General features: G+C 44.3%; 1 pseudogene; it reads right to left on the minus strand.

Annotated features, from left to right (window-relative positions):
* Positions 1–4,527: 4,527 nt before the first annotated feature.
* On the minus strand, positions 4,528–8,353 carry LOC123462347 (annotated as a pseudogene).
* Between the last annotated feature and the right edge of the window lie 14,655 nt (positions 8,354–23,008).

Raw genomic sequence — 23,008 nt, forward strand, 5'->3', positions numbered from 1 at the left:
TGAAAATGTGGTATGTATATACAATGAAATGTTACTCAGCTATAAATAAAAATGAAGTCATGAAATTTTCAGGAAACTGAATGGAATTGAAAAATATATATACTAAGTGAGGTAACCCAAGCCCAGAAGGACAAAAATCTCATGTTCTTTCTATATGTGGCTCCTAACTTTTAATGCTTATATGTATGTAAATAAGGAATATAAGACTGAATTTGGGCTATGATTCTAGACAAGAGATCATGAGAGTGGAACAAGATGAGAAAGGGGGAAGGACAAAAGGAAACATGAGGTATGAAGCAGAAAGGAGGCTACGTTGGGTGAAGGGCACAAGGGAAGAAGGGAAAGGGAAGGAGAACTGTGGTGGTTTGATTCAGGTGTCCCCCATAAACTTAGGTGTTCTGAATGCTAGGTTCCCAGCTGATGGAGATTTGAAAATTAACACCTCCTGGAGGCAGTGTATTGTTGGGGGCAGGCTAATGGATATTATAACCAGTATCCTATTGCCAGTGTTTGGCACACTCTACTGTTCTTGTTGTCCACCTGATGTTGGCCAGGGGGTGATGTCCACCCTCTGCTCTGCTCATGTCGTCATTTTCCCTGCCATCATGGAGCTTCCCCTCAAATCTGTCAGCCAAAATAAACCTTTTTTGTTCCCACATGCTGCTCTTGGTTGGTTGATTTCCACCAGCACTGAGAACTGACTGCAACAGGAAGGGAAACAAAACTATGTATGAAAATGTCATAATGAAACCCAATTCTTTGGAAGCTAATATATATATATAAAAGAATACTTGAGTAGTGGTCAGAGCATGGAAATCCATGCAGCTCAGACCACACAGAGCACAGGGGATCTTTTATTCTATTTTCTCCCTAGGCTCAAAGTCCCCAGACTTGATTCTCAAAGTCTTATATCTAATAACATGGCCCAGCAGGGCTCCCTCCAGGTGCCAGAATGATCCTTAACAGTAGGGAGAAGTGGGAAAATTGCTCCTTTCCTGCTTATCCACACACTTTACCTATGATTCAGACAAGGGCCAGGGATGAGACCTAATCTTCTAGTGACTGGTCTTGAGGACAGGAGCACCCATACTGGTTGGGAGGTCCTCTGCTGGCACTGGAGAAGATCCACTGGGATAGAATGGCTTCTTCACACAGGCTTCCCACTAAGTGATGTCGGGTTCCCTGGTGGGATGTGGCTAGCGAACTGGGAGGCATGTGTGGCAGCCGCTGTGGTACTCACTCCTAACAGTGGTGTAAAAACAATAACATTATTGCATCATTACAAGAGGGCACTGACATGCGGGTGCAAATACTCATTTCTGACAAGACTGAGAAAATGAAATGGCTCAGAAGGGAATGGGAAAGTGCCCAGACAGTAATAATTGTTGGGCTGTTGAAGAGCTTCAACAATGGATAACTTTGCTGTGATTTCATCAGCCAAAAACCAATTAACCCCCATGGAGCGATCTAAGAGTGTATGGCTGAGAAGAGAGAAATGCCTCCAGTGAGCTCCACACTTCCCCTTCACCAGCTAAGCTTTAGCACATGGTTGCTTTCAAGGAGAGAAATGTTTGCAAACCATATTTCATGAGGCTGCAGAGGTTGATAGGTAAAGCTCATGCGGTCCGTCATCCAGTATACACCATGATGACCCTGAGAGGGACAGGGTGGACCAAGGGGTCAGCCAGACTGTCTGACAGCCTCTTAATTTAGATAAGAGGAGATAAAACAGAAGCATTTTAGATGAACTGGTTCCAGGATGCCCTCAAGTGAAATCACCCCTTCCAAGCCTAGGCTGTTTAAAGGGCCTGTATTTCATCAGACTTTGAATCAGGAAGCTAATAGGCTGTGTTGGGGCAGGGGGTTGTAACCTGGCCCAAGCGATCCATGAGCAGGGAAAGATGAGCACCGCCCATCAAATTCCCTTTTCCATTACTTTAACTTAGAGAATGTCAAAATTTGGGCAAGAGAAACTGAAGTCATGAGGCTAGAAGAGGCTATGATGGGCCAACACAGGGCAGAGTGGCAAAGGAGCAGAAACTGAACACCAGGTGCTCTAATGATCCTTAACAGTAGGGAGGGAAGGGCAGATTGTTCCTCTCCTGTGTATCCACACGCTTTGCCTGTGATTCAGATGTGGGCCAAGGATGAGATCTAATCTCATAGTGACTGGTCTTGGGGACAGGAGCACCCGTACTGGTTGGGAGGTCCTCTGCTGGCACTGGGTCAGATCCATTGGGGCAGAATGGCTTTTCCACACAGGCATCCCTGGGTCACGTCGGGCCCCAGATGGGCTGCAGCCAGTGAACTGGGATGCACAGAACACGCACAGGGTGGTGAGATGGAGCAGAAGGATATGGAGAGGAGAAGGAGGAGGCAGGTGGCTCTGGGGAGGTGAGGACAGCAGCTGCTCTCTCTTCTCACCTCCTAGTCAGCTCTTACAGATACATATCCACCTTCCCTCTGTGTGACTCTTTTCAGTGACCGCCCCCACTGTGCCTTCTTCTGGCAATATGAATGAGACTGTTTCTTGCATCCAAAAATGCTTCAATGAAAGGGTGTGTCTAGGGAAGGAAAGCATCACCCGGCAAAGTCAGAAAAGCCATGTTCAAACATTGAGATAAGGCACCTGTTCAAAACACAGAGAAGGTGGAGGAGATGAACACGGGGTTCAGACTAGGCAAGGTGGAGAGTCTGGGACAGAATGTCTTAAACAGGTGATGGTTTACTTTCAGCCTCTCCAATCCACTAACTAAACGTGGACTTTCTAATCAGTAAAATGCAATGGAAATGTGCATTGTCAAATTGCTATAGAACTGTCTGGCCACATAGGAAACTCAGTTTAGACTGGTCACATATCCATAGACCCGTTCTGCCCACAGGCCACACTCAGGATAACTTTGATTTATGGAACTGTCATATGAGAGTGAAGGAGCCTCAAGAATTGGCATTTCTGGCTGCCATCTACATGTGGTTGTAGAGACAAAAACCATGAGGCAAAAATTAAAAGCAAAATTTCCACCTGACTATTTGGAGTCTGACCCCCTAAGTACTCATGATATCTCAGATATCTGGAGCCCAATGCCTAATGAATCCTTATACAGAGGGCCGTTCTTACCCCTCACCTAAATGACAACAACAAAAACTTATGCTAGGAAATTTACTACTCAACAAGTTAATAAGATGACCACTCATCTACCCAGATATGAATTTCACACGGGAGGCCCATGGCCATAAGACCAAGCAGTTTCTCTTCTCAAGTGTCATAAAGGAACTTCTACTTTCTCTCAGCAGCATGATCCTTTCTGTGGGAGCTTGCCTGCTGCTTGCTTGTGGTGTCTTTCAGTAAGTTCTCTCTTTGTCCATGTCTTACCACCTGTATCAGTGGCCTTCCATTGCCCGGCCACAATGCCAGAAGAAAGCCTGTTGGGAAACACAGGTTTGAATCTGAGATCAGTGACGACACCACATTCTGCGCGAGGCCCTTCAGCAACTCATGGACAGCTGGCCTGGTTCTGAAATGCTTGGATTCTTCTGCCCAAGAACAATGAGACTGCTGGACTCAAGACAGAGTAGACAAAGGATGGTTGGAAAGGGAGTCCTGGGCTAGATGCCAAACAGAGCCTGAAGGGCCCAGGGCCAGAGAGATAATGTAACCTTTGACAAACTACAGTGGCTTAAGAGTTGTCGGTTCTGACAGAATTGCCTGCATCCGTTTAATTAGATTTTAATTTCTCTTTACACATTTAGTTTTCGAAAATTCTAAGAAGCAATTATTTCCAGTATCAATTGACTAGAAGGAACAATCCCCAACTTAGAATAAGCAGCTTAAGGAGACTCGTCTCATCCCTGTGCAAACATTCTTCCTGAGGCTGCTTGGCTGCCTCGCTGAGCACTGTCCCACTGAGATAGGAAGTTGGCAGACAGGTGGGCACCTGGCAGAGATAGGGCAGGAGCGGGGGGAGGTGTGAGGGAGGTAGAAATCTCTGTCACTCCTCTGAGTCTAACAAAAGACGCAAAAGAAACCCAAAGCAGCGACAGAGGTGTGGAAGGTGTGGTGTCACCTAGGCTGCTAGGTGCAGGAATGTAAGTACAGTCCCTCACTCAGGTTCCATAAGAACTGTCTATGCTTTGGGAAAGGAGAAGGTTGAGTTATATGCAGATGCACTATGTTTCTGTATATATTTCTTGCTCCAATGTACCACAAAATCATTCAATAAAGATATTAGCTTTTTTTTTTTAAGTTCTAAAGCTTGCATAAGAAGAGATTCCCTTACACACCCTCTGGATTACCTTTTAAAACAGTCCCTTGTTAGTGGAATCCTTTTCACAGTGTTTTGCATTAGCAGGTGCAGTCTGAGTTACCTTATTTTGAAGCCAGAACGTGGGAGAAACCATATGAAACAACAAAGTAGAGAGAGTCTTAGACAGAATCAATTAGGAAAAGAACTAGGGGTAAAGAAACATAATACAGTTTTGTTTCCTCTCTCTAGTCATCTTTTATTGAAGTACTTTTTCTTATGCTTTTTAGCTAGCTGGGCACTCCACTGTCCCACTGTTGATGTCATCCATGATATCATGTGGTTGGCAGCCACTCACATTGCACCTCTCAGACCGTGCAGTGCCCACGATCTCTTTGATAGTTCCACAAAGTTCTCTGGCCAAAGACTGGTGGCACATCTGTCAGGCAATGTTGACAATCTTATCATAAGAAATATCACCACTGTGTTTAATGATTTTTTTTCTGCTTCTTTCTGTCTTTTAGTGTCTTCTTGAGGGCTTTGATGATCAGGGCAGAAGCAGAAGGTATGAATTCATTCTGAGCCTGTCTGTTCTGAATGGTCAATTTCACTGTAATTGTCAGACCCTTCTAATCACCGGTTGCCTCGGCAATGTCATCACCAGCCTTTTGTGGGAGACAGACCAGGAGGACTGATTTCAGGGGCCCACACAGATGTGGTGCCTACCTCACCTCTGGTGCACCTTTGATCCAACTGGGGTTGAACTGGAGTGGCAAGGTGGAGGCGGCTGGTGTCTGATGAGCCTGGAATTGGGACAACCGTAGAAAGCTGCACCTGAGCTGAAAGACTAAAGCGCAATACAGTTACTGCTGAGTGTGACTTTTCTATGATAAATATGGCCATCTTAAGCCACTTTAAGATTGCCTTTAAGGAGCAGTTCAGCAAGAGGTTGGTAGGTTTTAAAATTAAGAACATGACTACAGGCTAAGGAATACCTTAAAATAGCTAACAACTTGTCCGGGCAAAGTATATATCAATCAGAATAGAGGTAGGGGTAAACCGAGCCATCAGACAACTGCCAGACTACCACTGACCTAATGTGTGTGTGTGTGTGTGTGTGTGAGAGAGAGAGAGAGAGAGAGAGAGAGAGGGCAACATGGACAAAATTTCTGACAACTACACTATACCGATTTTCAGAAGCTGGCATATTTCAATCAATGAACTGCAGTGCAGGTGACATGTAGCAGAGAATTACGCAGGTGACACTCGACATGACTTCAGTGATGTGGCAGACACAAATGATAGATGATAGATGTGAGGACTTTGAATAAAACTGTGTGAAATAGGGAAAGCTGTGTTTCAAAATTAAATTATTATTCTATATAATAATATATATATAATACATAGTTTTAAATGTATATGTAACTAAATAAGTTAGATATAGGTGCTTTTTGCTTTTGTTTATTTACTTAAGGGGGACAGAGAATAGACATAGGCCTTATGTGCTGCAAATGAATTCCAGATACACGCTCCACTTTGTGCATCTTGCTTTACTTGGGTACTGGGGCATTGAACTCAGGGCATCAGATGTTGCAAGTAAGTGCCTCTAACTGCTGAGCCATCTCTCCATCCCAATGTTTTAACATGTTATTTATACTAAAAGCTCATGCATTCAAGTTAACCCAAAATCCTGTGGGACTCTGTTGCTTAACTTCTCCTGGGGTGATGTGAAGAAAACATCTACTCATCCCAGATGGAGCACTAGCAATAGACCAAAGAAATGCTGGTGAACCTACCAGTCTCTTAGGTTCACTTATAAGAATATGGGTGTGGGCTGGAGAGATATCTTAGCGGTTAAGCGCTTGCCTGTGAAGCCTAAGGACCCCGGTTCGAGGCTCGGTTCCCCAGGTCCCACGTTAGCCAGATGCACAAGGGGGTGCACGCATCTGGAGTTCATTTGCAGAGGCTGGAAGCCCTGGCGCGCCCATTCTCTCTCTCTCCCTCTATCTGTCTCTCTCTCTGTGTCTGTCGCTCTCAAACAAATAAATAAAAAATTTAAAAAAAAAAAAAGAACATGGGTGAGGAGTTACCTACAGAAACAGGTGGCTCCTGCTCAGCGGAACCAACAAAGTTACCCTAGCATGAGTCATGCATGGCTCATGAATGTTGTGCCCCTGAAGTCCTCCTGAGTAACTGGCCGGCAGCTCCACTAAACAGTTTTTTTTCTCCTAGCCCTTCTTTACTCTTTATATAGAATTGGGGAGGGGTCTCATGAGTCTTGTTAGTTACAGGAACTTCCCTCTCTGAAGGTACGTTTTGATTCAGAAATATTCCAGCATACATCTTCTTTTAGCTCTTCTTCTCATATCGACTCCTGATGTTCCCTGAGCCTTGAAGGAGACAATGCAGATGTCTGTTTTTTTTTTTTCTTCCACTTATAGCTGATCACCGGACCACTACATCACAATAGCCACTTATTCTTAGCTGCTCAACCAGTCATGAGTCGGTTAGTAACCACTACTTTATGGGAAATAAAGAAGGTCCCCTTCATCATCAAGGTTGAAGGCAGCAGTAATGAATGAATATAAATACAAATGTTTAAAAGGCGATTTGACAGCTAGGCCACATCCTTTTAACAAAATAACAACAGTGGCCTCCCTACTGTGGCCTATGACAGCTCTTTGCTTGGCTTACAGTACCAAACATGAGTTCCTTCCTCTGGAGCAGGTCTTAAATCCAATCAGAATAGAGGTGCATCTACAGCAGTTATGCTACAATTGCACCAGTGGGCACATCTCATTTGGAATTTTGCTAAGGTAGCACTCAGTGTCCATAGTCAAGAAGGACCACTGGTGAGCATTTTCCTCCAGCAGCCTGTGTGGTACCTTTAGGCATTACAAAAATTAATCAACTGAGGATGAATTTTCAATTCAGCAGCAGCTTGATTTTTCCAGGTCCTTCAGTCTAAGTTGTATGGTCTTTAGCATTAGCAGTAGGCGATTATCATTTAGTTTTGGTATCACTAATAGTGGTGGTAATAGACTGTATTTTTGGGGGGAGGGCTCCAGCGCATCCCTAGTCAACAGCTCATAGGGAAGCAATGCCCTCCCAACAGCAGGATATTATTCAATCGCCTTATGGCTTCTGTGCACTCCTTTTCCCAGCCACACAGGATGCCTTCTTTCAAATTGAACTGCTAATTGTACTGTTCTTCCATATGCTTTTCCAAATCTTTGACACACAAAAATTAGCATTAGAGAATGAAAGCTTTTTTAAAAAATGTTTTTTATTTATTTGTTTGAGAAGAGACAGAAAGAGGCAGAGAGGGAGAGAGAGAGAGAGAGAGAGAGAGAGAGAGAGAGAGAGAGAGAGAGAGAGAGAGTGTGTGTGTGTGTGTGCGCGTGTTGGTGCACCAGGGGCCTCCTGTAAATGAACTACAGACACATGCGCCAGCTGTGTATCTGGCTTTATGTGGGTACTGGGGAATTAAACGTAGATTTTTTTTTTTTTTTTGACTTTGCAAGCAAGCTCCTTAACCACTAAGCCATCTCCTCAGCCTGAGAATAAAACCTTTTAACAGAGGGTTATCAGGATATGTGAAGGCCCACCTGCCATCCATTATCGTCAAGTGCCAGCTGGTCTTAGGATTCAGTGGCTAAGGATGCTACTGCAAAAGCTAGCGAGGTCCCGACACAACACGGAAAGAGTCCATCACTTCTATCAGTTGTCTCATCAAAAGAGAAATGCTTCCCCTGTCTTGTGGCTGCTACACACCCACCCGCGGTGGTCTCTACAGAGCTGGCGCCCACTGCTCACTTCAGCCCAGGGTGAAGCGGAAGCAGGACCATGCTGTTGCCTGGCCTGCGCGCTCCGTGACCTGGATCTCCAGTCCCGGCCAGCTCTGAGAGGTACGCAGTCCTCCACCCCTCTATTTGCCCGCCACACCCGGCTCCTGAAAGGGCCCTGGCTGGGGCCATTTGCATTACCGGCTCGCTTTCTTGCAAGGGAGCATGCTCTGGAGTTATCCTTGCCCCACTCAAAGAACAGCTTTCGTCTTTGTCACTCTGCCATGGACTGCTTCCTCCCGTGGCACTCTCATCGGCGGTCCCCATGTCCCACAGCTCCGTGAGCCAGGCCGTGACATTTTGTTTAGAGGTCTTCCCCAATCCAAGTATTCCCTGATGGTTATTAGCAATCCACACTGAGCCATTACGAACGCCCCGCCCGCGTGCGCAGTGGTGGATTGGCGCTCCCCCTGTACAAAGCCTGGATCTGAGGGGTACCTTCCGTCACTGCTGCTTTGTGCTTGCCTTCTTCGCCATCTGATTCTTTCCAGGGCTCCAAGTCTTTGCACCTAAAGAGGGGCTCTTTAGCCTGGATCTAATTCTCATTCCCGGTGCCCCGCCAGGTGCAAGGAACGGCGGGCCAACGCCTCCATCTCATTCTCCCTTGTGCCATACTCCTGCCAAAGAACCAGAGGCCAATTTGGAGGATTCCATCTGCATATCTTTCCCCCTTTGCAGTTACTTCCTTACATGAACAAGTTCTTTCTGCGAAGCCACCGGAGCCTCACTTCCCTGTGTTATTCCTCACAGCAAAGACCATGCAACTGCGTCCACAGTCTGCTTACCATCCCTTTGCATATGGGCAACTTTGGGGATTGCAATATTTTATTCCGTCAGCCATTTTAGGGGCATCTGTGTACTCTATTCATCAAAGAGGAATGCCACTTCAAACCACATAGAGGGAGACAGTCACCCTGGGACTCCACCCAAGGACATCCCACCCTCAGATAGCTCATTCTTGATTGTGTCTTTTTCCCTGTAGTATGTGGCATGCAACTGTCCCTGCAGCAGAGACACACCACCCCAGGCCACATGGGGAAAGGCAGCCGTATCAGAATTGCTCCCATGGGAGTTTCACCCACAGATGGATCAGCCTCAGTTAAATGTTTATCACCCAGGGCCCAGGCTTCTCCCTAGCTCATCTTTAGTTCTAGTAGTCTCTATTCAGGCACCAAATGCATTGCTTGCCTTTCTGCAGATATGTGAATGAACATCTCTTCACCCCTAGTAGGGCACCAATGACAGAAGCAAAGAGACTTTCCCACTGAAGTCTAGCTTGGTGAACCAGTGAGTTTAGCGGGATACTTACTGGAGTGTGGATATGGCGTTACTTACAGGAGACTCTTCAGTGTAACTGCCTAGAAGTTGGGCAGGAATCTCCAGGCGTGCAGTTTTCGTGAGTCATCACCCATGCTGGGATAGGTGTTGCAGTGGTGGAGCCACTGTTGGATCATTTGTGCCCCTAGCCTAGGTGAATAGATGTTTGTTTACATCTTCCCCAGGAAGTCATACCACAGACTCTTTTTAGCAGGGGGCTTAGGGGTTATCTCGGGTTGCTGTATATGTCAGATTTATGGATACAAGAAAGAATGAATGCCCTGTACGTGAAAACCCAAATCTGAAACACGAGAAGCTCCGGACAACTGTGGAACGTGTTCTGACATTCAGTTAACACCCTAGACCAAGCGAATCAGAATTTCTCCGATGGAGACTGACTGCTGGTAATTTGGAAGGCACTTTCGTTAGTACTAGAATGCAACTGGGGACCAAGAATCACAAGTTATCCATTCATTTTTACCTACCAACAGTCACGCCCTTGATGAGTACAGCATTCAGTGTAGATTAATGCTTAAGACTAAGGGCTCTGGACATGTTCAAATGTTGACTGATGGTTCCACTGATTAGCTGTGTGACCTTATAAGGATCCCTGTAACGTGCCTCGGGGTCCTCATATGTGTTCATATGGGGAGTAGAGGTAGAAATAGAACACAGACTCAGTAAGTGAGACAGCTGATATACTATTACAATAAAAGTTGTCACTTAGAACAGTGCCTGGCATAAAATGCTAGCTCGTACAATAGACAGGGCCAACTGTGGCAACAACAATTTCGACTGCTAACCTAGCTATCTACCCATGGCATCTTCTCTGTCACAGTTCAACTTTTCACATGATGCGTAAAATAGAAGAGACTGTGAGCTTGGACCTGGAATGGGGAGAGAGACACTGGAGAGAACCAGGTATGTGGCTTCAGCAGGATGTTCCAACCTGTCATTAGTTTATGGCCCCAGGCAGGGGATAGAAAGAGAAGGGCAAGGGGATATCTTTGAGAAGTAAAGTGTGCGGAGACTGCTACCAAACCTCAAGACATGATGGGACATGCATGTTTCTTCAGAGGACCTAAGCTCTATTTCCTGGCCAGAGCTGTGATACCATATTTGGAGAGACCTATGCAGAGCTCCATGCAGACAATCCCCCCAGGGTGACTTGGTGTGAAACAGGCTCCGAGGAGACTCCGGGGATGCGTCTTTACTTATCAAGATGCCCTCTTAGACGAAGGTATGCATAGTGAAAGGAGACGTCTCAGCACAGCCCCGGGGAGGGGACCCCCTTCTCGTCCTTTTAAAGGTTAGATACGGAGTAGTTGGGAGCGTGGACTCTGAAGTCAGCCTACTTTGGTTTGGCTCATTCAGTAATCATCAGTGATCTTGGATAAGATACTTAGATAGACCCCTTTGTGTTCAGAGTCTTCATCCACAAAGGAGTTTTGTGAGGATTACATGAATACATATAACATCTAGAACAATGTTGGGCACATAATCAGTGACATCTAAATAGTAGCTGACATATATATATATATATATATATATATATATTTCCCCCCCCCCCCCCCGAGGTAGGGTTTCACTCTAGCCCAGGCTGACCTGGAATTCACTATGTAGTTTGTTTCAGGGTGGCCTTGAACTCATGGCGATCCTCCTACCTCTGCCTCCCAAGTGCTGGGATTAAAGGTGTGCGCCAGCACACATGGTAGTAGCTATTATTTTTATAGTTTCATGCTGTGAGACAAATTCATTGATTTATTTTTTTTAAAGAGAGAGAAATAGACAGAGAGAGAGAGAGAGAGAGAGAGAGAGTGGGTGCACCTGGGCCTCTAGCCACTACAAACAAATTCCAGATGTATGCACCACCATGTGCACCTGGCTTACACGGGTATTAGGGAATCAAATCTGGGTCCTTGGGGTTCACAGGCAAGTGCCTTAACTGCTAAGCCATCTCTCCAGCCTCAACCTGGTGTTTTTTTTTTTTTTTTTTTTTTTTTTGACATCTGGTGTTTTTAAGCTTCTGTAGCACTTACTTTTTCGTTGCTGTGACAAAACAGCTGAGCAGAAGCCACTTTTGGAAGGAAAGGGTTTCTTCCTGGCCCACAGCTTTCAGGGGAAGTTTCATCACAGTGGGGAAAGCATGGCAGGAACAGACCAGCAGGTGTCACATATGCATAGTGTCAAGGAAGAACTAGACAGAGTGAGTCCTGTGTGGCAAGTGGGACTGGCCTGTAACACCCTAGGGCCCACCCCCAGTGACACACCTCCTCCAGTGTACAAGGGCTCCACCAGCTGGAGACTAAGTATGAGGTTTAATCACAAACACATCAGGTATGGACAGCATTTTACATTCAAACCAACACAACTTCATTTTCTTTTCCTTCCAGATTCCACAAAAAAAAAAAAAAAAAATCTCAGGACAGATGATTATGGCACCTTGGATCCATTTCAGACCCTTCTTTGTGTTTTTACATGGAGCTTTTAAGAGCATCATTATATTCCAGGCTATTAGGATTTCTAGAGTATTGTCAGCTTCATAAAGTTGGAACAGAAGCTTTGCTTCCCACTCCTGTATGTTCTCTATGCATCTGCTATGGTGGACAGAACACAGTCAGCTGTGGGGACAAGAAGAGGGTACAGGGGCTAGAGAGATGGCTTAACAACTTGGGCACTTGCCTGTGAAGCCTAAGTACCCAGGTTCAGTTGCCCAGGACCCATATAAGCCAGATGCACAAGATGGCACATGTGTCAGGAGTTTGTTTGCTGTGGCTAGAGGCCCTGGTGTGCCCATTCTCTCTCTTGCCCTTTCTCTTTCTCTCTCTATCTCTTTCTTTCTGAAATAAATGAATACAATAAAATAAGACAAATAGTACACTCAAGAGAGGTACATTAGACCATGAGTGATGGGTGGTCAGAAGATAGGGATCCCGCCTGGTGGAAAGGCCATATGAATGTGGTAATGTCAAGTTGGACCTTGAAGGGTAATAGGTAGAATTTACAGAGGTGGAGCGGAGCTAGAGTTAGAAAAGGCATCCTAGACTTTTTAAGTGGAGTAAATAACATGAGCAGGATGCAGAATATGATGATGGAGGAGTGCCAGAGGTCCTCTGGTTTGATTGATGTGCAAGGTATAGTAGAGAAGAGCTAGGAGGAGGGGAAGGTCGAGAAGAACTTTGTCATAAAAGACCTTAAATGCTGGGGTGAACAATTTACACTTAATTTGTCATTCAGTGGGGAGCCATTGATGGTTTGGTGAAGGAATATCTAATCACAGCTGTGCTCAAGGAAGAGTAATTATTCTTCAAGAGGACTTAGAAGGAAGGGAGCTGAAAGATAGAGGATGTTGGCAGAAAATTTCAGATGAGGATTAATGAGGATTTAAACAAGGGTAGTCACAGGGGGATAATGTCAGAATCAAAGGGACATGATCAGTGATTGATTGTTCGGGCAAAAGGAACAATCAAAGATGAATCCAAGGTCACCAGCATGGAAGAGCAGAAGACTGATGGAGTAATAAACCAACATAGTGAAACAACTGGAGGAATAGTCCAAGGAAGCTGGCAGGTTAAGGTTGAAGTGCAGACAGAGCTGCAGATCTCATGGAGCTGTGGGACAGGAAATTGAGGCTGTGTGTTTTCTCCCATGTCTGCACTGTCCCACTCTGCTGTCTAGCACAGTAGGTGCTCAGAAATCAGTTCCCATTTTGGTTCAAACAGCTTCTAGTGAAGTCAGACTGCCTGCCTCTTCACAAGACTATTTGTAGTTAAGAGTTCCTTCAAACTCACTTCCTGACCTGGTCTCCTTTTCAAGTAGAAAGAGAACTTTGTGACAATGGGGTATTGGAGAACATCACAATACTGTAAATATAACACAGCATGAATTAAACATGAAATGATCAACCAGGGTGACTCTTTGGATTCAAGAATTAGTTTAAAAAGCTCAACAAATGACAACTATGAACTAATCAAGAAACCAGTGACACTTTGTTGTCAGTCACTTCACAACCTTCTACGAATCTCAGCTCTCTGCACATCCACACATGTAGTAAGAGCTTCACCCACATGGTAAGTCATGTGAAAGATGCATATCTACAGAATTGGAGGCCTCAGGATCTCCATAAGCTGCTCATTTTAGTTTATGAATACCCAAATTTAGACTTTAGCCAATCTTTAATTTCTTGCTTTGTATACTATTAGCAATTGGCCCAGATTTATATATACAGCCAAAGATGTAAGTCTGGGTACTATGCATCATTTCTCATCAGAACTAAAGAACACTCACATCATTTGGCTCCTACGGGACCTATCATCTGACTATGGACCACACTTTGTTTTGGCCCACATTTTGAGAAATATAACTTCAGGAAAAAGTCCAGAAATGCTTAGGAAATTTCTCCCTGCCTCATGGAATTTGGAGGGCAAGTAGGCACTGGCTTGGTAACTAACCATAAGTGTATTCAAAGGACCCTTTACCCAGACTTGAAATGACCAGAGTTAGGTGGCTCTGTCTCTCTAGAGCAGCTCACTTATCTATCCCAGGTCCTGCTTTAAGTGCCTGAAAAATGTAGGGATTGTGTTATTTCAGTGGCTACTATGGGAGGATAAAGAAAAGTATAGCCAGCTCATATATATATATATATATATATATACACATATATACATATATACATACATATATATATATAAATACACACACATACATACATATATATTATATACTAAAATTCCAACTCAAATGCTATTAGAAAAAAATCATAAAATATATCCCTATTGTTATTTTCGAAAATCCAGGAGCCTCCTGCACTAAGGAATTTTGGTCCTTCCATTTCAATAGCTCTAAGATCTTTTGTTTCTTTGGCTTGGTGTATCTGGTTTCCCTGGGCATTGTTTTCCCTTAAGAATGAATGGTGCCATCATAGGGGTGCTAACTCGGTTTCATGTGTTCTATCCCTACATGCTTATGCAGGGCCTGGGCTCCTGTAAGTAGATGCTCATGTCTCAAGGAGCAGGGAACTGGAGTGTTTCTCACCTGCTCATTAACCAGTCTACTTCTGTTCTATCTTGTCATTCCTGTTATTCTCTAGAGAACATCCTGGTTCCCAGGTTCTTACTTATTCTAAATAAGCAATTAAGAAACCAGGGCCGGGGGTGGGGTGGGAAGATGGCTCAGTGGATGAAGTGCTTGCTGTTTAAGCATGAGTACCTAAACTCAGATCTCAAAACCCACGTAAAAGTCCGACACGGTGGTGGGCTTCTATAATCCTAGTGTACCTGGACAGAAAACAGGAGAATTTCCTGGGATCTTCTGGGTCTGCTAGCCTGACGAATGCAGTGGTGAACCCCAGTGAGTGACCCTGCCTCAAATGAGGTGGAAGGCAATGACTGACACACAGAGTTACCCTCTGACCTCCTTAGGTACACCATGGCACACGGGTGCCTGCACTCACACACGGGAACACGCACACGTACGCATGCACAAGGCTGCTTGTGCCCTGTTGTGAACTCGGGAAGGCCTTGCTCCTCGCCTGTGTCACACTCTGTCTTACCATCTGTCTGCCATATTAAATAATTGGTGCATAGAATAATGAAAAGAGATCTGGTCTTCGAGCAAGGCAGAAGTGGGCTCCCTTCCCAGCTGTTAACTCTTACCAGGTGGGAGAATGTCTCAATATGGTCAGCCTGTTAACCCAGTTAGTCACCACACCCACCTCCAAACACCTTCACTAGCCCCAGTCTCTTCATCTTTAATTAAGAAAGACTGAACTACTATGTCGATTTGCTGTGAGGATTACGTCAGAGTTTAAACCGCCTGCTATAGTGGTTGTTACATAACCTGTACAGCAGAAAGTTCTTATTCATACTATCAGACTGACAGGAGCTCCAGAGGGCTGGTCAGAAAGCAAAAATCAACCGGGCAGTTCTAAAAGCAACTCAGTCATCTCTGGCCACCAAGATTTTCTTACAGAATTAAGGTACCTGTTCTTTGCTCTTTTATTCCCCAGAATAAATAACCTCCCAGCATACTCCTTAATTGATGTTTGATAAGTTCATTTCATGAGTTATGTGGACATGGATTCACCTAAATTTGGATCCAGTTGGTCTTCCAACACTAGGAATGCTTTTTGCATTTTTTTTTTGAGCTAAGCCAAATAGACTGGACTTTTTTAATGTGAGAGAGTAAGAGCAAGAGTGAGAACGAGATGAAGAGAGAGAGGAAGAGAATTTGTGCAACAGGACCTCCAGCCACTGCAGTCGAATTCCAGGTGCATGCACCACCTCTTTCAAATGTGCAGTCTTGTGCATTTGCGTCACTTTGTGCATCTGGCTTACATGGGACCTGCAGAGTCAGAAATGGGTCCTTAAGCTTTAACCACTAAACCATCTCTCCAGCCCACCCGGGATACTTTTAGTGAGTGGGGGATCTTTTAAAGAGTGAGGATAAGGGTAGGGCATGGGGAAGCAAGGAGAATATAGGAAGCTACTACCCCAACAAAGGTATTCAACAGTCTCATGTTGTGCAATTTTCTCCTTCTTTGCAAAGTGTCTTCCCTGAGAGAAGCTACACATGGAATCATCTAGATGAATTGTGTGTTACCTAGTGAGATACCTATTTTTTTCAAGATAGTGACTCAATAGAACAAAGGGAAGTTACCTGTTGAAAACATTCTCCAGTGGATCTTTTGGAAGATGAAGATATGACTAAACTTCCCACCTAAAGGATACTTTAGTTTGTATTTGGAAGATCACTCCATTTTTCTTCCTTTTCTTCTCACATTTCATGGGTCCTTTAATGCACTGTGAAATCGGCTTTGTTGTTTGAAGGTAGAAATCTGTGTGCTATCTATTCCAGGGTTAGGAAGGAGGACTTCTGTACTCTTTATGGCAGCTCCAGGCCCCAATTGGCTCTGTTCCAATACTCTTTTCCTGCAATTGATATTACTCGGCAAAGAGGGACCCGTCCCCCAATGCAGTATCTGTGGATGACCCTTCTTCTGGTTGGTGGGGGATATGGAGGAATTATATCCTGATTGCTGAGTTTGAGTGAGCCAGCCAGCAGCCAACCAGGGAACATATCGTTGAGGACAAAGACCTCTGCTTTCTGACTGGTTAGTTTGCATCTATATGTGTTTTGCTGCATAAGAAAGAATCTTCAAGCAATTTGGTTTTATTTCTTTGTTTCTTTTTCTTTTTTTAAAATTTATTTTATTGGAGAGACAGAGAGAGGGAGGGGGAAAGAGACAGATAGATAGAGAGAATAGGCACCAACAGGTCCTCCAGCCACTGAAAATGAACTCCAGAAGCATGCGCTACCTTGTGCATCTGGCTTACATGGGTACTGGGGAATTGAACTTAGGTCTTAAGTTTCACAGGCAAGGACCTTAACTGCGAAGCCATCTCTCCAGCCCAAACTTTTGTTGTTGTTGTTGTTTTATTTTTATTTTTGTTTTTGTTTTTATGAGGTAGGGTGTCACTCTAGCCCAGGCTGAGGTGGAGCACAGCTTTAATCCCAGCACTGGGGAGGCAGAGGTCGGAGGTTCTTGAACTTGTGTGTGTGTGTGTGTGTGTGTGTGTTTGAGAGAGACAGAGAGAGAGAGAGAGAAAGAGAGAGAGAGAGAGAGAGAGAGAGAGAGAGAGAGAGAGAGGGAGAGGGAGAGGGAGAGGGAGAGGGAGAGGGAGAGGGAGAGGGAGAGGGAGGGAGGGAGGGAGAGAGAGATTGGGAAAATTGGTGGACAGAACTTGTTTGTAATCTACTCTCCTGGCCCAGTGTATAGTTCAGAGGTAGAACACAAAACTCATGGTGTTGGGCCCATTGAAAAAATATTTGTTTGTTTATTTGATTTGCAAGGAGAGAGAAAGAAAAGGAATTAGTAGGCCTCTAGCCACTACAAAAATACTTTGTGCATCTGGCTTTATGCTGATACTGGGGAAATGAACCCCGGCTATCATGCTTTGTAAGCAAGTGCCTTAACCTCTGGAGAGGATTCTAGCCCACCCCCTATTTTAATTGTTATGTGGTTTGTTAACTTCTCATAGGACCCTCTTCCTGTACCCTCCCATTAAGTTCCAAAGGGATGATCTATGCATTTCATTTTACACTGTTGGATCTTGTGTTCAAGTCGGTTTTCCCTCTTGATGATTTATTTGAATTCATTCACATCCTAGTATGTGATTGTGAGACCTGAGTCCTTTCTGAAAGATGCAACTTCTTGGAAGTATTGTCTGTGGTCACTGGGAAATGGCCTGTATTATGGTAAGCAGGCCAGATATGATGTAAGCATAACCTTAATTTGGAGTCCTGAATGTCCGTTGGCTCTTCCTCATTGCCCTCCCCTCTGCCATTGGACAAAGCTGTCAGAGGCTATGAGTGGTGGCGATACGTGTTAAATCTGTGACAGAGCATTTACAGGATAGTGCTTGACCCTTAGGTCTCTGTCATATTTGATGCACAGACCTTAAGGCCTTGTCTTCTAGAAGCTATGGCTATAAAATAAGGGAGTCTCTGCCACTCTGAAATTAGGAGAGAATATACAGCAGTGGGTTTTATGAGTGAGGAGTAAATGTTAAGTTTGAAGTCACTGAAATTCTCTGTAACTGAAACATAGCCTAGTTATCCTGTCTAACATATCCACAAAGACTTAAAGTGGGAATAACTCTAGAGATCGATCTAAACTCACCAATTTATAGACCAGGAAACTATGGCCTAGAAAAATCAGGATGGAGAGTGGGAAAGCTTAAACTAGGAATTATAGCTATTAAGATTGCGGATGTCACTATTCCAAGACTGAAAAGGTAACTTTTTAATCAGTTATTTGTAAGGGGAGAGGGAAAGGGAGAGAGAGAGAGAAGAGGATGGACACACCAAAGCCTCTTGCTACTGCAAATGAACTCCACCCACACGCGCCACTTTGCACATTTGGCTTTTGTGTGGGTATTACAGAATTGAGCCCAGGCCAGCAGGCTTTACAAGCGAGGACTTTTAGACCAAGAGCCCTCTCCTCAGCCCAGATCAAAAAAGGCTTTGATTTCATAATTGAGATCTCTGAGGAGAGTAGTTCAGACCCCTCAGCAGGTCTGAAATGGCTTGAGGGAGAGCTACTGTGGGTCAGGGATAGGGTCAGTGTGAAAGGCCTTAAGTAAGAGGCCTGCTATTGCTAGGTTTGAACTCACTTGCATCACTGAAAGAAGGAGCACCCAGGCTTATTAACAGTGCATTCCAGATATAGGCCCATGGGAGAATAGGGAAGGGTGGCTTAATAGCTGCCAGGAAATGCAAAAACTGGCATTGACTCTTTCCACATTCCTTTGCCATAACAATGATTTCTCCATTGATGTGAGTTGACAATCCAGCTTTCTACCCCAGTATCCCACTCTTCTCCAGCAAGTCTGCACCCCCATGGTCTTTCTCCCAAGCTCAGTTCTGATGTTCTTCCCCTTTGTTGCAGCTCTGCAGCACGGCTGGGCCCTGCCCCACCTCCACTCCTGCCTTGCGCCCCAAGTGCTCCCCTCAGTTTGGAGGTAGGAGTCATAATGAAGGAGAGTCCTTCCTGTTAATATTAAGGTGGGAATTTTTCGGAAGAGTTAAAAGGTTTTCAAGGAGTCAAAGAAAAAAGTAGGGAGGTGGGAAGGAAGAAGAAGAAAAGCAGAGGAGGAGGTAAGCACTCTCTAAATGGATTTATAACAAGGCTGGAGTCCTCTCCTAACTGTGCTCGGTCATCAAGCATCTTGTCTAGCACCAGGAGAAGCCTGCTCCCATTGAGACCCTCCCGCTGACACCCTCATGACTGAGGCCTGGGGGCAGAGGACAGGCAGCCGGTGCTAAGGTCCCCAGTTCTCCCATCTTGTGACTCAGGTCTGGCTCCTTGTCTCACGGAAGCTGGTTGATGGCCAAACTTTTCTGTTTCTGACAGAAACAAGCTCACAAAAGTCTCCCCTATTGAGAGCTTTAATTGGCCTTCTGTTTTGCGTCTGTGTGAAGACATTCTTCTGCCTTCTTTATAAATACTTTCTTTTCCTCTAGAGTGGAGAGATGGCCCCAAGCTTTCTAATGGGTTGTGCATGCAGAGAAAAGCAAGAAAATAATTTCCCAAGACTCTGTTAGCTTGTGACACAAAGAAATATTCTCCTTCCCAAGCTAAAAGTGGCTGCTTCACCAGAAGGAGTGATGAGGAAAAAGAAGAGTAAAACACTAAAATCAGCTTCCCTACTTGATTTTCTCACTTGAAGACTTTCCCCCCTTTCTTTCTCCTGACCTTTCTTTGTCACCTTTTCTACTTCATGCATTTTTAGTGTTTTTTGTTGTATCTACTATTATTTATTTACTATTTTTATGTCCAGAGTATCAGAGTTGCACTCAGCTATTTTCTTATGTTCTCATTTGGATTTTTAATAAGCTGATGAGGAAAATTTAGAGAATAATCCTTCCACTGGCATAATTAGATCATGTCTTAAAAGACACATGTACAATGCTGCAGAGATTGCTCAGTGGTTAAAGGTGTTTTCTTGCAAGGCCTGATGGCCTGATGGCCTGGTTTGATTCCCCAGTACCCATGTAAAGCCAGATGCACAAAGTAGTGCATGCATCTGGAGTTCGTTTATGGTGGCAGGAGGCCCTGACGTGCCCATAATCTCCTCTCTGTTTCTCTCTCTGTCTCTGTCAAATAAATGAATAAATAAATAAATATGTGTATTTTTAAAGTACACATGCACATGTAGTCAAGAAAGACAACTTTTATCAAAAACATGTATCTTTTAAGAGCACCTTGATTTGCACTAATTATGCCTTTCTCATTAGTTTATCAGAATTCAAATGGAAACATAAGAAAGTATATGAATGAAGTTCAGTTATTATGAACATAAAAATTGTAGAACTAAAGAACACATAAAGTAGAAAAAGTGATAGCGAAAGGTCCAGTGCAAAAAAAGGGACACATTTCAACCAGGAAGCAAAGAACAAACAGGAAGTGGGACTGGGCTATAAACCTGAAGACTTGCAGCCCAGTGACTCCCTTCCTTCAGCAAGGCTTCACCTCCTAGCCATTCCACAACCTTCCCAAGCAGGGTCACCAGCTAGAGACCACACCTTTAAGCACATAAATCTATGGGGGACATTCCACATTCCAAACACAACAGCAACTTTCTTCCCATGGCTTATGCATTGGTCCACTGCTACTGTGGTAACAAATATTCCCAATGCCTTGTTGGATTATCACGACCAGGGCTTGCTTTTCACTCCTGTATAACTTTTTGTCGCTGTGACAAAAACAGCTTAAGGGAAGTGGATTTATTTTGCTCATGATTTCAGTCCATCACAATGTGGCAGAGTAGAGCAATCCACATCATGATAGGCAGGAGATGGAGAGGGAAAGGGAGAGGGAGAGAGAAACAGAGGGGGGAGGAGAGAGAGAGAGAGAGAGAGAGAGAGAGCCTTTGCTTGCTAGCTTTTTCTTTTTCTTTTTTTCTGCTCTGTTATTCCATATGAGTTCCAAGGCTGTGAGATGTGCTGTCCTCATTCAGAGGTAGTCTTCACCCACTTAGCTAATACTCTGTGAGAATACCCTCGCAGACTCATGAAAAGGTTTGCTTTACTAATCTTCTAGGCACTTCTCAAGCCAATCAAGTTGACAATCAGGATTAACCATCACATGCCAGCTATAAATTCTACTTCATGTTGGGAGCCAGAATGATGAAACAGCCTCTATTTGAGTCTTGTGGCAGAGAGAAAGAGAGAGAGAGCAGAACTTTGTGATAGCCCTTGAAACCACTGCATAGAAATGACACATGGCATGTGGCAACTGCTCTTCATCAGTCAAGAAATTATGGCCAATCCCAGTGTCACTGAGGTAGAAAGTGATTCTGCTGCCATAGGATTAATATTTGTGTTGCCTAGAGATGAATACATTGCGATCCTGTCCCTTAAAGTGATAGTATTAGGAGGTGGCTGTTTGGGGAGAAAATGAGGTTATAGGGTAAAGACCTCACAAATGAGTTTAGTGCCCTTCAAAGGGAAGCCTAGGGCTGGAGAGATGGCTTAGAAGTTAAGGTGCTTGCCTGTGAAGCATAAAGACCCATGTTAGACTCTCCAAATCACACATAAACCAGATGCACAAGGTCACATGACCACACAAGGTTGCATGTGCGCACAAGGTGGTGCACACGTCTGGAGTTTGATTGCAGTGGCTGGTGACCCTGGTGCACTGATTCTCTCTCTCATAAAAAATAACATTAAAAAAAATACTCAATAACTGACTGCTGTTCTCACAATACATAACCCACAGCCCCATGGGGAAAATCTACAGCCCCACTGAGGAGGGCCCACAGCAGAATTGGGGCAGGGAGGAGGGAAAGGATGGTACCAACACAAGATGTATCCATACTAAATATGTCTGTAATTAGTAAATGAAAATAAAAAAGAAATTTAAAAAAGGAAGCTTAGAAGATGTTTTCCATCTTTCTGCCATGTGAAGGTATAATAAAAAGTCAAAAGTCTGTAAACTAGAAGAGGGTCCTTCTCAGAACCCAACGATGCTGCACCCTGACCTCAGACTTTAGCCTCCAGAACCATGATGGCAACTATGACAAATAACTTTTGTGTGTGTGTTCATAAGTCATCCAGTGTGGAGTACCTCCTTGTAGCAGCCCAAAATAGGAAAAATAAACACTGATACTACAGTATGAAAATATAATATTTTCTCAGATACTCGGGGTCACAATTTTGACCACTAACATGAGCTTTGTTATACCATAGTAATCCTCCTGGGGTCTACTCATGAGCATAGGGTTACATGCCTATTTTCCATATGGCTCCCAGGCCCCCTAAACTTTTGGAGCTCAAGACTGCATGTTATAATATTTCTGTTCCTTTCCAAAACACCAGGCTCTGAGCTGTTTTATCTTGGTAATGAGAGTAGCATTTCTTTGGACTTTGCATCACCTGGAAGCTCATTAGAAATTCAGAATCTGAGCCCCATCCCAGGCCTTCTCAATCATACTCTGCATTTTAATAAGTCTCTTAGGTGTTAAATATGCACATTAATGTTGGAGGAGCATCCCAGAGATTCTGAACCATGAGGGCACATTGGTACCACAGGGGAGAATTACAAATTCTGAGGCTGGACCTACTCTCACCATCCCCAGAGTCTCTGCCTAATTGGTGTGGGGGTATGGCGAGGGCAACAGAGGATGAAGAGCTCCCTAGGTGATTGTAATGTGCAGCCAGGGCTGAACACTACAGCTGTCTGGTAGCTTTCACTTAGTTACATGAACTTGCTGGTTCAGTGAGGAGGGAAGCAAGCTGATTTACAATTGTGTTGCTGACCATTAACACGGCCCCCATAAGTGCCTGAGGAGCCTGGCCTGTACCAAGATAAGAACAGTGTCAGTTATTAAGGAGCATCTAAGGGATGAGAATACTGTCTGTAATCACACACCCTATTACCCAGGCTTAAATGTAAGAAACTAGCCCCAGAGAAGGTGAACTTTTCCAAGGCCAGAAAACTCCCAAGTATAAAACTAGGATTTGAATTTATCTCTGATTTTCAAAGCCATAGGCTTAGGCCTCCAAACACAAAAGAATTTTGTTGTCAGCCTATGTGAACTATGG

Source organism: Jaculus jaculus, chromosome 7 (assembly GCF_020740685.1).
Source record: "Jaculus jaculus isolate mJacJac1 chromosome 7, mJacJac1.mat.Y.cur, whole genome shotgun sequence".
NCBI classification, from domain to species: domain Eukaryota; kingdom Metazoa; phylum Chordata; class Mammalia; order Rodentia; family Dipodidae; genus Jaculus; species Jaculus jaculus.